Genomic DNA, 15,000 nt, shown 5'->3' on the forward strand with positions numbered 1-15,000 from the left:
TCCTGACCCCTCCTGTCTCAGCCTCCAGTATTTATGCTGCAGTAGCTTGTGTTGGGGGGCTAGGGTCAGTTTGTTATATCTGGAGTACTTCTCCTGTCCTATTCGGTGTCCTGTGTGAATCTAAGTGTGCGTTCTCTAATTCTCTCCTTTCTCTCTCTCGGAGGACCTGAGCCCTAGGACCATGCCTCAGGACTACCTGACATGATGACTCCTTGCTGTCCCCAGTCCACCTGACTGTGCTGCTGCTCCAGTTTCAACTGTTCTGCCTTATTATTATTCGACCATGCTGGTCATTTATGAACATTTGAACATCTTGGCCATGTTCTGTTATAATTTCCACCCGGCACAGTCAGAAGAGGACTGGCCACCCCACATAGCCTGGTTCCTCTCTAGGTTGCTTCCTAGGTTTTGGCCTTTCTAGGGAGTTTTTCCTAGCCACCGTGCTTCTACACCTGCATTGCTTGCTGTTTGGGGTTTTAGGCTGGGTTTCTGTACAGCACTTTGAGATATCAGCTGATGTACGAAGGGCTATATAAATAAATTTGATTTGATTTAAACAATATCGTGCGCGAAAATTCCAGGAGGCCGTTTGAGATACTAGAACAGTCACACCTTAGGTTATTCTAATGGAACAGTAACTGAATGCCCCGATGCCTGTGTGCTTTATATAGTAGGTCACCCATTCTAAAGGAACAGTAACTCCAATCAAAATCCAAATGTATTTATATAGCCCTTCGTAAGCAATGCAGGTGTAGAAGCATAACCGAATGGCTTGATGCCTGTGTGATTTAAATAGTAGGTTACCCATTCTAATGGAACAGTAACTGAATGCCTCGATGCCTAACTGCTTTATATTGTAGGTTACCCATTCTAATGGAACAGTAACTGAACGCCTCGATGCCTGTGTGCTTTATATAGTAGGTTACCCACTCTAATGGAACAGTAACTGAATGCCTTGATGCCTGCCTGCTTTATATAGTAGGTTACCCATTCTAAAGGAACAGTAACTGAATGCCTCGATGCCTGCCTGCTTTATATAGTAGGTTACCCATTCTAAAGGAACAGTAACTGAATGCCTTAATGCCTGCCTGCTTTATATATGAAGCCACGGCCTCATGACTCACTGTCTATAGAAGCAAAAAACAAATATGAATGGGGTGGTGTAGCCACTGAGTGCAAGTTATATTGTACATAACTGGTACGAGGACAGGGATATGTTGTGTGAGGGCTCCAGGGTTAGGGTAGTATCCTACCTGGTACGAGGACAGGGATATGTTGTGTGAGGGCTCCAGGGTTAGGGTAGTATCCTACCTGGTACGAGGACAGGGATATGTTGTGAGGGCTCCAGGGTTAGGGTAGTATCCTACCTGGTACGAGGACAGGGATATGTTGTGTGAGGGCTCCAGGGTTAGGGTAGTATCCTACCTGGTACGAGGACAGGGATATGTTGTTTGAGGGCTCCAGGGTTAGGGTCGTATCCTACCTGGTACGAGGACAGGGATATGTTGTGTGAGGGCTCCAGGCAGCACGTTGACCAGCTCCGTCAGCATGTTGAAGCAGCACTGTCTTGTTTTGACACTTTTCTCCTTCATCTGCTTATGCAGGGCCTTAACGATCATTGGCACCTGCAGCAGCACCCGGTGGGAGGGAGAAATATCAGACATACCACTGACTAATACACACTGACTAATACACACCACTGACTAATACACACCACTGACTAATACACACTGACTAATACACACTGACTAATACACACTGACTAATACACACTGACTAATACACACCACTGACTAATACACACCACTGACTAATACACACTGACTAATACACACTGACTAATACACACTGACTAATACATACTACTCTGTGTGTGTGTGTGTGTATTAACATTGGTGTGATGAATTACTAGAGGTAACCAGGTAGTTCCCATTACTAGAGGTAACCAGGTAGTTCCCATTACTAGAGGTAACCAGGTAGTTCCCATTACTAGAGGTAACCAGGTAGTTCCCATTACTAGAGGTAACCAGGTAGTTCCCATTACTAGAGGTAACCAGGTAGTTCCCATTACTAGAGGTAACCAGGTAGTTCCCATTACTAGAGGTAACCAGGTAGTTCCCATTACTAGAGGTAACCAGGTAGTTCCCATTACTAGAGGTAACCAGGTAGTTCCCATTACTAGAGGTAACCAGGTAGTTCCCATTACTAGAGGTAACCAGGTAGTTCCCATTACTAGAGGTAACCAGGTAGTTCCCATTACTAGAGGTAACCAGGTAGTTCCCATTACTAGAGGTAACCAGGTAGTTCCCATTACTAGAGGTAACCAGGTAGTTCCCATTACTAGAGGTAACCAGGTAGTTCCCATTACTAGAGGTAACCAGGTAGTTCCCATTACTAGAGGTAACCAGGTAGTTCCCATTACTAGAGGTAACCAGGTAGTTCCCATTACTAGAGGTAACCAGGTAGTTCCCATTACTAGAGGTAACCAGGTAGTTCCCATTACTAGAGGTAACCAGGTAGTTCCCATTACTAGAGGTAACCAGGTAGTTCCCATTACTAGAGGTAACCAGGTAGTTCCCATTACTAGAGGTAACCAGGTAGTTCCCATTACTAGAGGTAACCAGGTAGTACCACTACTAGAGGTAACCAGGTAGTACCACTACTAGAGGTAACCAGGTAGTACCACTACTACAGGTAACCAGGTAGTACCACTACTACAGGTAACCAGGTAGTACCATTACTACAGGTAACCAGGTAGTACCATTACTACAGGTAACCAGGTAGTACCATTACTACAGGTAACCAGGTAGTACCATTACTACAGGTAACCAGGTAGTACCATTACTACAGGTAACCAGGTAGTACCATTACTACAGGTAACCAGGTAGTACCATTACTACAGGTAACCAGGTAGTACCATTACTACAGGTAACCAGGTAGTACCATTACTACAGGTAACCAGGTAGTACCATTACTACAGGTAAACAGGTATTTTTAAGACCAGGCTAGTAGGGAACGTGCCAAAACAGCCCAAAAATGTGTATTTTTTTAAATATCACACGGCACATATTTAGGATCCTTGGCTAAAAGAACATCACCCACCATTGGCTTGTAGAGCTTAAGGTCTGGGCGGTGCCTCTCGCTCTCTCTCTCTGTGTGTTTTACCTGGTTCTGCAGCATGGTGAGTGGAGTCTCTCCCTGTTCCATGGCATCTGGGTCACACAGCCAGCTCTGAGCAGGACGTGTCTGCTTCAGCAACGACAGGTAGGCATGGAACACGTCAGCCTTCACGTTCTCCTCCCGCTCCTACAATCAATACTTCAGTCAATACTTCAGTCAATACTTCAGTCAATACTTCAGTCAATACTTCAGTCAATACTTCAGTCAATACTTCAGTCAATACTTCAGTCAGTCAATACTTCAGTCAATACTTCAGTCAATACTTCAGTCAATACTTCGTTTCGTTCTCCTCCCGCTCCTACAATCCACCAATCAATACATCAGCCTTCACGTTCTCCTCCCGCTCCTACAATCAATACATCAACCTTCACGTTCTCCTCCCGCTCCTACAATCAATACAGCCTTCACGTTCTCCTCCCGCTCCTACAATCAATACATCAGCCTTCACGTTCTCCTCCCGCTCCTAAAATCAATACATCAGCCTTCACGTTCTCCTCCCGCTCCTACAATCAATACATCAGCCTTCACGTTCTCCTCCCGCTTCTACAATCAATACATCAGCCTTCACGTTCTCCCCCACTCCTACAATCAATATATCAGCCTTCACGTTCTCCTCCCGCTCCTACAATCAATACATCAGCCTTCACGTTCTCCTCCCGCTCCTACAATCAATACATCAGCCTTCACGTTCTCCTCCCGCTTCTACAATCAATACATCAGCCTTCACGTTCTCCTCCCGCTCCTAAAATCAATACATCAGCCTTCACGTTCTCCTCCCACTCCTACAATCAATACATCAGCCTTCACGTTCTCCTCACGCTCCTACAATCCACCAATCAACACATCAGCCTTCACGTTCTCCTCCCGCTCCTACAATCAATACATCAGTCAACACGTTCTCCTCCCACTCCTACTATCAATACATCAGCCTTCACGTTCTCCTCCCACTCCTACAATCCACCAATCAACACATCAGCCTTCACGTTCTCCTCCCGCTCCTACAATCAATACATCAGTCAACACGTTCTCCTCCCACTCCTACAATCAATACATCAGCCTTCACGTTCTCCTCCCGCTCCTACAATCCACCAATCAATACATCAGCCTTCACGTTCTCCTCCCGCTCCTACAATCAATACATCAACCTTCACGTTCTCCTCCCGCTCCTACAATCAATACATCAGCCTTCACGTTCTCCTCCCGCTCCTACAATCCACCAATCAACACAGCCTTCACGTTCTCCTCCCGCTCCTACAATCAATACATCAGCCTTCACGTTCTCCTCCCGCTCCTACAATCCACCAATCAACACAGCCTTCACGTTCTCCTCCCGCTCCTACAATCAATACATCAGCCTTCACGTTCTCCTCCCGCTCCTACAATCCACCAATCAACACAGCCTTCACGTTCTCCTCCCGCTCCTACAATCAATACATCAGCCTTCACGTTCTCCTCCCGCTCCTACAATCCACCAATCAACACATCAGCCTTCACGTTCTCCTCCCGCTCCTACAATCCACCAATCAACACAGCCTTCACGTTCTCCTCCCGCTCCTACAATCAATACATCAGCCTTCACGTTCTCCTCCCGCAATCCTACAATCCACCAATCAACACGTCAGCCTTCACGTTCTCCCGTCCCGCTCCTACAATCAATACATCAGCCTTCACATTCTCCTCCCGCTCCTACAATCAATACATCAGCCTTCACATTCTCCTCCCGCTCCTACAATCAATACACCAATCAATACATCAGCCTTCACATTCTCCTCCCGCTCCTACAATCAATACATCAGCCTTCACATTCTCCTCCCGCTCCTACAATCAATACACCAATCAATACATCAGCCTTCACATTCTCCTCCCGCTCCTACAATCAATCCACCAATCAATACATCAGCCTTCACGTTCTCCTCCCGCTTCTACAATCAATACATCAGCCTTCACGTTCTCCTCCCGCTCCTACAATCAATACATCAGCCTTCACGTTCTCCTCCCTCTTCTACAATCAATACATCAGTCTTCACGTTCTCCTCCCGCTCCTACAATCAATACATCAGTCAACACGTCAGCCTTCACGTTCTCCTCCCGCTCCTACAATCAATACATCAGCCTTCACGTTCTCCTCCCGCTCCTACAATCAATACATCAGTCTTCACGTTCTCCTCCCGCTCCTACAATCAATACATCAGCCTTCACGTTCTCCTCCCGCTCCTACAATCAATACATCAGTCTTCACGTTCTCCTCCCGCTCCTACAATCAATACATCAGTCTTCACGTTCTCCTCCCGCTCCTACAATCAATACATCAGTCAACACGTTCTCCTCCCGCTCCTACAATCAATACATCAGTCAACACGTTCTCCTCCCGCTCCTACAATCAATACATCAGTCTTCACGTTCTCCTCCCGCTCCTACAATCAATACACCAGTCAATACACCAGTCAATACATCAGTCAATACATCAGTCAACACATCAGCCAATACATCAGTCAATCAAATTGTATTGATAAAAGCCCTTTTTGTGACAACTGTTGATATCAAAGTGCTTTTACTTGGTAGTAACCCGGCCTCGACTCGGAGAGCAAACAACACAAAACAGATGCCCAACGGCTCGGTAAAACTCCCTGGAAGATGTAGACCAAGAGGAGCACGGAGGTGTGTGTGTGTGTGTGTGTGTGTGTGTGTGTGTGTGTGTGTGTGTGTGTGTGTGTGTGTGTGTGTGTGTGCGTGTGTGCCTTGAAGCGGGCGATGAGCGCGGGCGACACGGTCCGGTAGAACTCCGGCAGCATCTCGTGGCGTGTGCTGACCACGGCGTCCAGACACTTGGCGGCCGCACGGCGAACCTTCCAGCTCATGTCGTCGTCGTCGCTGTACTCGTCATCACTTCCTGTAAGAAGAAAAAAAAAGGTCAGAGGTCAAAGGGTGGTGGGAATGTGAGGTTAGATAATAACTGCTGCTAGACTGTGTTAAGTATTAGAACGGATGACAATAGTTACATTAGCTAGTAGAAAACACCAACATCTCAAACACAGGTTACACACAGCACAGCTACTAGTCTAGAGAGACCACCTGACTAACACAGGTTACACACAGCACAGCTACTAGTCTAGAGAGACCCCCTGACTAACACAGGTTACACACAGCACAGCTACTAGTCTAGAGAGACCCCTGACTAACACAGGTTACACACAGCACAGCTACTAGTCTAGAGAGACCCCCTGACTAACACAGGTTACACACAGCACAGCTACTAGTCTAGAGAGACCCCCTGACTAACACAGGTTACACACAGCACAGCTACTAGTCTAGAGAGACCACCTGACTAACACAGGTTACACACAGCACAGCTACTAGTCTAGAGAAACCCCCTGACTAACACAGGTTACACACAGCACAGCTACTAGTCTAGAGAGACCACCTGACTAACACAGGTTACACACAGCACAGCTACTAGTCTAGAGCAACCACCTAGCGACCACCTGGCGACCACCTGACTACCACAAACAATACTGTCATCACATGGTTGTTCCAGGGCCTAACCTCAAATCCTTCCAATGAGATTTGACCTGTGAAGTTTGACAGAGATACACTCAATCATCACAGACTAGGAGGCCAGTCCCAACACTGTACTGCCCTGGGCCTGATGAGACCAGTCCCAACACTGTACTGCCCTGGGCCTGATGAGACCAGTCCCAACACTGTACTGCCCTGGGCCTGATGAGACCAGTCCCAACACTGTACTGCCCTGGGCCTGATGAGACCAGTCCCAACACTGTACTGCCCTGGGCCTGATGAGACCAGTCCCAACACTGTACTGCCCTGGGCCTGATGAGACCAGTCCCAACACTGTACTGCCCTGGGCCTGATGAGACCAGTCCCAACACTGTACTGCCCTGGGCCTGATGAGACCAGTCCCAACACTGTACTGCCCTGGGCCTGATGAGACCAGTCCCAACACTGTACTGCCCTGGGCCTGATGAGACCAGTCCCAACACTGTACTGCCCTGGGCCTGATGAGACCAGTCCCAACACTGTGCTGCCCTGGGCCTGATGAGACCAGTCCCAACACTGTGCTGCCCCGGGCCTGATGAGACCAGTCCCAACACTGTGCTGCCCCGGGCCTGATGAGACCAGTCCCAACACTGTGCTGCCCCGGGCCTGATGAGACCAGTCCCAACACTGTGCTGCCCCGGGCCTGATGAGACCAGTCCCAACACTGTGCTGCCCCGGGCCTGATGAGACCAGTCCCAACACTGTGCTGCCCTGGGCCTGATGAGACCAGTCCCAACACTGTGCTGCCCTGGGCCTGTTTACAAGCTAGCGACACACAGCCAGTCAGTCAGCACCATTCATTATTAAAGGAACCAGCCAATAGGAATAAGTAGGAATATGATTTATGGATGACTGGCAATCTGTGCTGAAGCTTAGTGCTGTAGAAGATACGAGCAACACTCCAGGCTCCAAAAAAACACACGACAACACTATGGTTGGTGGAGAGACACGACAACCAGAGAGAGAGAGCATACACTATGGTTGGTGGAGAGACACGACAACCAGAGAGAGCATACACTATGGTTGGTGGAGAGACACGACAACCAGAGAGAGCATACACTATGGTTGGTGGAGAGACACGACAACCAGAGAGAGAGAGCATACACTATGGTTGGTGGAGAGACACGACAACCAGAGAGAGAGAGCATACACTATGGTTGGTGGAGAGACACGACACCCAGAGAGAGAGAGCATACACTATGGTTGGTGGAGAGACACGACACCCAGAGAGAGAGAGAGCATACACTATGGTTGGTGGAGAGACACGACAACCAGAGAGAGAGAGTATACACTATGGTTGGTGGAGAGACACGACAACCACAGAGAGAGTATACACTATGGTTGGTGGAGAGACACGACACCCAGAGAGAGAGAGCATACACTATGGTTGGTGGAGAGACACGACTTCTCTATCAGCTATAGTAGTGGTAATGATAAGGACAGAGAGCCATCTCTATCAGCTATAGTAGTGGTAATGATAAGGACAGAGAGCCATCTCTATCAGCTATAGTAGTGGTAATGATAAGGACAGAGAGCCATCTCTATCAGCTATAGTAGAGGTAATGATAAGGACAGAGAGCCATCTCTATCAGCTATAGTAGATGTAATGATAAGGACAGAGAGCCATCTCTATCAGCTATAGTAGAGGTAATGATAAGGACAGAGAGCCATCTCTATCAGCTATAGTAGAGGTAATGATAAGGACAGAGAGCCATCTCTATCAGCTATAGTAGAGGTAATGACAAGGACAGAGAGCCATCTCTATCAGCTATAGTAGAGGTAATGACAAGGACAGAGAGCCATCTCTATCAGCTATAGTAGATGTAATGATAAGGACAGAGAGCCATCTCTATCAGCTGTAGTAGATGTAATGACAAGGACAGAGAGCCATCTCTATCAGCTATAGTAGAGGTAATGATAAGGACAGAGAGCCATCTCTATCAGCTATAGTAGTGGTAATGATAAGGACAGAGAGCCATCTCTATCAGCTATAGTAGAGGTAATGATAAGGACAGAGAGCCATCTCTATCAGCTATAGTAGAGGTAATGATAAGGACAGAGAGCCATCTCTATCAGCTATAGTAGTGGTAATGATAAGGACAGAGAGCCATCTCTATCAGCTATAGTAGAGGTAATGATAAGGACAGAGAGCCATCTCTATCAGCTATAGTAGAGGTAATGACAAGGACAGAGAGCCATCTCTATCAGCTATAGTAGAGGTAATGACAAGGACAGAGAGCCATCTCTATCAGCTATAGTAGATGTAATGATAAGGACAGAGAGCCATCTCTATCAGCTGTAGTAGATGTAATGACAAGGACAGAGAGCCATCTCTATCAGCTGTAGTAGAGGTAATGATAAGGACAGAGAGCCATCTCTATCAGCTATAGTAGTGGTAATGATAAGGACAGAGAGCCATCTCTATCAGCTATAGTAGAGGTAATGATAAGGACAGAGAGCCATCTCTATCAGCTATAGTAGAGGTAATGATAAGGACAGAGAGCCATCTCTATCAGCTATAGTAGTGGTAATGATAAGGACAGAGAGCCATCTCTATCAGCTATAGTAGAGGTAATGATAAGGACAGAGAGCCATCTCTATCAGCTATAGTAGAGGTAATGATAAGGACAGAGAGCCATCTCTATCAGCTATAGTAGAGGTAATGATAAGGACAGAGAGCCATCTCTATCAGCTATAGTAGAGGTAATGATAAGGACAGAGAGCCATCTCTATCAGCTATAGTAGAGGTAATGATAAGGACAGAGAGCCATCTCTATCAGCTATAGTAGATGTAATGACAAGGACAGAGAGCCATCTCTATCAGCTATAGTAGTGGTAATGATAAGGACAGAGAGCCATCTCTATCAGCTATAGTAGAGGTAATGACAAGGACAGAGCCATCTCTATCAGCTATAGTAGAGGTAATGACAAGGACAGAGAGCCATCTATCAGCTATAGTAGATGTAATGATAAGGACAGAGAGCCATCTCTATCAGCTATAGTAGATGTAATGACAAGGACAGAGAGCCATCTCTATCAGCTATAGTAGAGGTAATGACAGGAGGCCTGCTGAAAGCAGCTAGCATTACCTGCTCCAATAGCAGTCCTCCATTCAGCCTGTAGATAACATTCAGTCTCATAACAAGGCAGGGAGAGAGACAGAGACAGAGAGAGACAGAGAGAGACAGACAGAGACACACAGAGACAGAGACCGAGAGAGACACAGACAGAGACCGAGAGAGACACAGACAGAGACCGAGACCGAGACCGACACAGACAGAGACCGAGACCGAGAGAGAGACAGAGACAGAGACAGAGAGAGACAGAGACAGAGAGAGACAGAGACAGAGAGAGACAGAGACAGAGAGAGACAGAGACAGAGAGAGACAGAGACAGAGAGAGACAGAGAGAGACAGAGACAGAGACAGAGACAGAGACAGAGAGAGAGAGAGAGACACAGAGAGAGACAGAGAGAGAGAGAGAGAGAGAGAGAGAGAGAGAGAGAGAGAGAGAGAGAGAGAGAGACAGAGAGAGACAGAGAGAGACAGAGAGAGAGACAGAGAGAGAGAGAGACAGAGAGAGAGACAGAGAGAGAGACAGAGAGAGAGACAGAGAGAGAGACAGAGAGAGAGACAGAGAGAGAGACAGAGAGAGAGACAGAGAGAGAGACAGAGAGAGAGACAGAGAGAGAGACAGAGAGAGAGACAGAGAGAGAGAGACAGAGAGAGAGACAGAGAGAGAGAGACAGAGAGAGAGACAGAGGGAGAGAGAGACAGAGGGAGAGAGAGACAGAGGGAGGGAGAGACAGAGGGAGGGAGAGAGAGACAGAGGGAGGGAGAGAGAGACAGAGGGAGGGAGAGAGAGACAGAGGGAGGGAGAGAGAGACAGAGGGAGGGAGAGAGAGACAGAGGGAGGGAGAGAGAGACAGAGGGAGGGAGAGAGAGACAGAGGGAGGGAGAGGGAGACAGAGGGAGGGAGAGAGAGACAGAGGGAGGGAGAGAGAGACAGAGGGAGGGAGAGACAGAGGGAGGGAGAGACAGAGGGAGGGAGAGACAGAGGGAGGGAGAGACAGAGGGAGGGAGAGACAGAGGGAGGGAGAGAGACAGAGGGAGGGAGAGACAGAGGGAGGGAGAGAGACAGAGGGAGGGAGGGAGACAGAGGGGAGACAGAGGGGAGACAGAGGGGAGACAGAGGGGAGACAGAGGGGAGACAGAGGGAGGCTGGCTGGCTGCCTTCAATATTTAGTCCATTATTCTATGTTTATTCCACAGTGCTCATGCGTGGCCAAGCAACAGATTGTCTCTCTGGCTGAGCTCTTACAGTCATAGCAACAAACGACACACTAACCGTGTCAGTGCAGTGGGGACTTACAACTGGGGTTATTCTGCACACAGTAAGGCTCCTGAAAATGGAAGACCTATTTAATAGATAGAACGAGTTCTAACTTCCCTCACACGGAGGCAGATAGCTGAAGAGTCTAGCTATGATATATATATAGTAGCTACCGGATGTAAAGTAACAAGCATAGCTAGTAGCTACCGGATGTAAAGTAACAAGCATAGCTAGTAGCTACCGGATGTAGAGTAACAAGCATAGCTAGTAGCTACCGGATGTAAAGTTATACAAGCATAGCTAGTAGCTACCCGATGTAAAGTTATACAAGCATAGCTAGTAGCTACCGGATGTAAAGTTATACAAGCATAGCTAGTAGCTACCGGATGTAGAGTAACAAGCATAGCTAGTAGCTACCGGATGTAAAGTTATACAAGCATAGCTAGTAGCTACCGGATGTAAAGTTATACAAGCATAGCTAGTAGCTACCGGATGTAGAGTAACAAGCATAGCTAGTAGCTACCGGATGTAAAGTTATACAAGCATAGCTAGTAGCTACCGGATGTAAAGTTATACAAGCATAGCTAGTAGCTACCGGATGTAAAGTTATACAAGCATAGCTAGTAGCTACCGGATGTAGAGTTATACAAGCATAGCTAGTAGCTACCGGATGTAGAGTTATACAAGCATAGCTAGTAGCTACAGGATGTAGAGTAACAAGCATAGCTAGTAGCTACCGGATGTAGAGTTATACAAGCATAGCTAGTAGCTACCGGATGTAGAGTAACAAGCATAGCTAGTAGCTACCGGATGTAAAGTTATACAAGCATAGCTAGTAGCTACCGGATGTAGAGTAACAAGCATAGCTAGTAGCTACCGGATGTAAAGTTATACAAGCATAGCTAGTAGCTACCGGATGTAGAGTTACAAGTATAGCTAGTAGCTACCGGATGTAGAGTTACAAGTATAGCTAGTAGCTACCGGATGTAGAGTTACACAAGTATAGCTAGTAGCTACCGGATGTAGTTACACAAGCATAGCTAGTAGCTACCGGATGTAGAGTTATACAAGTATAGCTAGTAGCTACCGGATGTAAAGTTACAAGTATAGCTAGTAGCTACCGGATGTAAAGTTACACAAGCATAGCTAGTAGCTACCGGATGTAGAGTTATACAAGTATAGCTAGTAGCTACCGGATGTAAAGTTACAAGTATAGCTAGTAGCTACCGGATGTAAAGTTACAAGTATAGCTAGTAGCTACCGGATGTAAAGTTACAAGTATAGCTAGTAGCTACCGGATGTAAAGTTACAAGTATAGCTAGTAGCTACCGGATGTAAAGTTACAAGTATAGCTAGTAGCTACCGGATGTAAAGTTACAAGTATAGCTAGTAGCTACCGGATGTAAAGTTACAAGTATAGCTAGTAGCTACCGGATGTAAAGTTACAAGTATAGCTAGTAGCTACCGGATGTAAAGTTACAAGTATAGCTAGTAGCTACAGGATGTCATTCTGAATTCCATTTGGTAGTGAATTCCATTTGGTAGTGAATTCCATTTGGTAGTGAATTCCATTTAGTAGTGAATTCCATTTAGTAGTGAATTCCATTTAGTAGTGAATTCCATTTAGTAGTGAATTCCATTTGGTAGTGAATTCCATTTGGTAGTGAATTCCATTTAGTAGTGAATTCCATTTAGTAGTGAATTCCATTTAGTAGTGAATTCCATTTAGTAGTGAATTCCATCCCAAGTGTAACTTCATCCTCTGACATGCTGCACAACAGAGACTCTGAGACTCAAAACACAGAACTCTACAGAACTCAACCAGCCCCCTCTTTCTCCTGTTGGTTTAACTGTTCTGGGGAACGAATGGAAAATAATGTGACAGGTGAAATGAAGAAGGACATCTGCTTTATCTCCTAACGCGTTGAACAAGTTGACTGTAGGTATTAACTAGCAGCTACAGATATTCACATTTATTTATTTAAAAAATAAAAAAATTGACGGTATTGAAAAGACTATCCTGTGGCTATTTACAAATACGATGTGCCACCAAAAAACTAGTTGATAATCTGAATGAGACTAACCTGGATAAATAAAGAAACCTGAGGTTGAATGACCATGAGCTCTCACAGTAACTTGAGTCGTGTGTGTGTGTGTGTGTGTGTGTGTGTGTGTGTGTGTGTGTGTGTGTGTGTGTGTGTGTGTGTGTGTGTGTGTGTGTGTGTGTGTGTGTGTGTGAGAGAGTTTACCTTGATAGTCTTCGTCTGCTCCGTCAGCATCCATGGCATTCTCATCTTCATCCTCGTCATCGTAGTTATAGTTGGGGTCGTAGGTCAAATACTTCAGACAGATGCTAATGACAGTGCCCACATGTGGATAAACCTCCTTTGGACACCTGGAGAGAGAGAGAGAGATTGAAAAGTCCTTCATGGTTGAGTTCCGTTTAGTTTCCACTAATAAAGACGCCCATCTCTCAGCATTTCTTCTCCTCGTGGTAATCTGGGGAGGACAGACAGCACCCCAGTCAACTCCCAACACCAGTTCTCCCTCTCTCTCTCCCAACACCAGTTCTCCCTCTCTCTCTCCCAACACCAGTTCTCCCTCTCTCTCCCAACACCAGTTCTCCCTCTCTCTCCCCCAACACCAGTTCTCCCTCTCTCTCCCCCAACACCAGTTCTCCCTCTCTCTCCCCCAACACCAGTTCTCCCTCTCTCTCCCAACACCAGTTCTCCCCTCTCTCCCAACACCAGTTCTCTCCCTCTCTCCCAACACCAGTTCTCCCTCTCTCTCCCCCAACACCAGTTCTCCCTCTCTCTCCCCCAACACCAGTTCTCCCTCTCTCTCCCCCAACACCAGTTCTCCCTCTCTCTCCCCCAACACCAGTTCTCCCTCTCTCTCCCCAACACCAGTTCTCCCTCTCTCTCCCCCAACACCAGTTCTCCCTCTCTCTCTCCCAACACCAGTTCTCCCCCTCTCTCTCCCAACACCAGTTCTCCCCCCCTCTCTCCCCCAACACCAGTTCTCCCCCTCTCTCTCCCCCAACACCAGTTCTCCCCTCTCTCTCCCCCAACACCAGTTCTCCCCCCTCTCTCCCCCAACACCAGTTCTCCCCCTCTCTCTCCCAACACCAGTTCCCCCTCTCTCCCAACACCAGTTCTCCCTCTCTCCCAACACCAGTTCTCCCCCTCTCCCAACACCAGTTCTCCCCCTCTCCCAACACCAGTTCTCCCCCTCTCCCAACACCAGTTCTCCCCCCTCTCCCAACACCAGTTCTCCCCCTCTCCCAACACCAGTTCTCCCCCTCTCCCAACACCAGTTCTCCCCCCTCCCAACACCAGTTCTCCCCCCTCTCCCAACACCAGTTCTCCCCCCTCTCCCAACACCAGTTCTCCCCCCCTCTCCCAACACCAGTTCTCCCCTCTCCCAACACCAGTTCTCCCCCTCTCCCAACACCAGTTCTCCCTCTCTCCCAACACCAGTTCTCCCTCTCTCCCAACACCAGTTCTCCCTCTCTCCCAACACCAGTTCTCCCTCTCTCCCAACACCAGTTCTCCCTCTCTCCCAACACCAGTTCTCCCTCTCTCCCAACACCAGTCTCCCTCTCTCCCAACACCAGTTCTCCCTCTCTCCCAACACCAGTTCTCCCTCTCTCCCAACACCAGTTCTCTCCTCTCTCCCAACACCAGTTCTCCCTCTCTCCCAACACCAGTTCTCCCTCTCTCCCAACACCAGTTCTCCCTCTCTCCCAACACCAGTTCTCCCTCTCTCCCAACCCCAGTTCTCCCTCTCTCCCAACCCCAGTTCTCCCTCTCTCCCAACCCCAGTTCTCCTCTCTCCCAACCCCAGTTCTCCCTCTCTCCCAACCCCAGTTCTCCCTCTCTCCCAACACCAGTTCTCCCTCTCTCCCAACACCAGTTCTCCCTCTCTCCCAAC

At 47.6% G+C, this 15,000-nt stretch overlaps 1 pseudogene across 1 annotated transcript in view; it reads right to left on the bottom strand.

Annotated features, from left to right (window-relative positions):
• Positions 1–15,000, bottom strand: part of LOC124018375 — an 81,416-nt pseudogene that overhangs the window by 29,991 nt on the left and 36,425 nt on the right. The window contains exons 7-10 of the transcript XR_006835615.1: positions 13,317–13,462; positions 5,919–6,070; positions 3,166–3,306; positions 1,484–1,625 (exon numbers count right to left, since the gene is read on the bottom strand). The product of XR_006835615.1 is annotated as a cullin-associated NEDD8-dissociated protein 1-like (transcript). The remainder of the gene's footprint in view (positions 1–1,483; positions 1,626–3,165; positions 3,307–5,918; positions 6,071–13,316; positions 13,463–15,000) is intronic.

Source organism: Oncorhynchus gorbuscha, unplaced genomic scaffold, assembly GCF_021184085.1.
Source record: "Oncorhynchus gorbuscha isolate QuinsamMale2020 ecotype Even-year unplaced genomic scaffold, OgorEven_v1.0 Un_scaffold_496, whole genome shotgun sequence".
Lineage (NCBI taxonomy): Eukaryota > Metazoa > Chordata > Actinopteri > Salmoniformes > Salmonidae > Oncorhynchus > Oncorhynchus gorbuscha.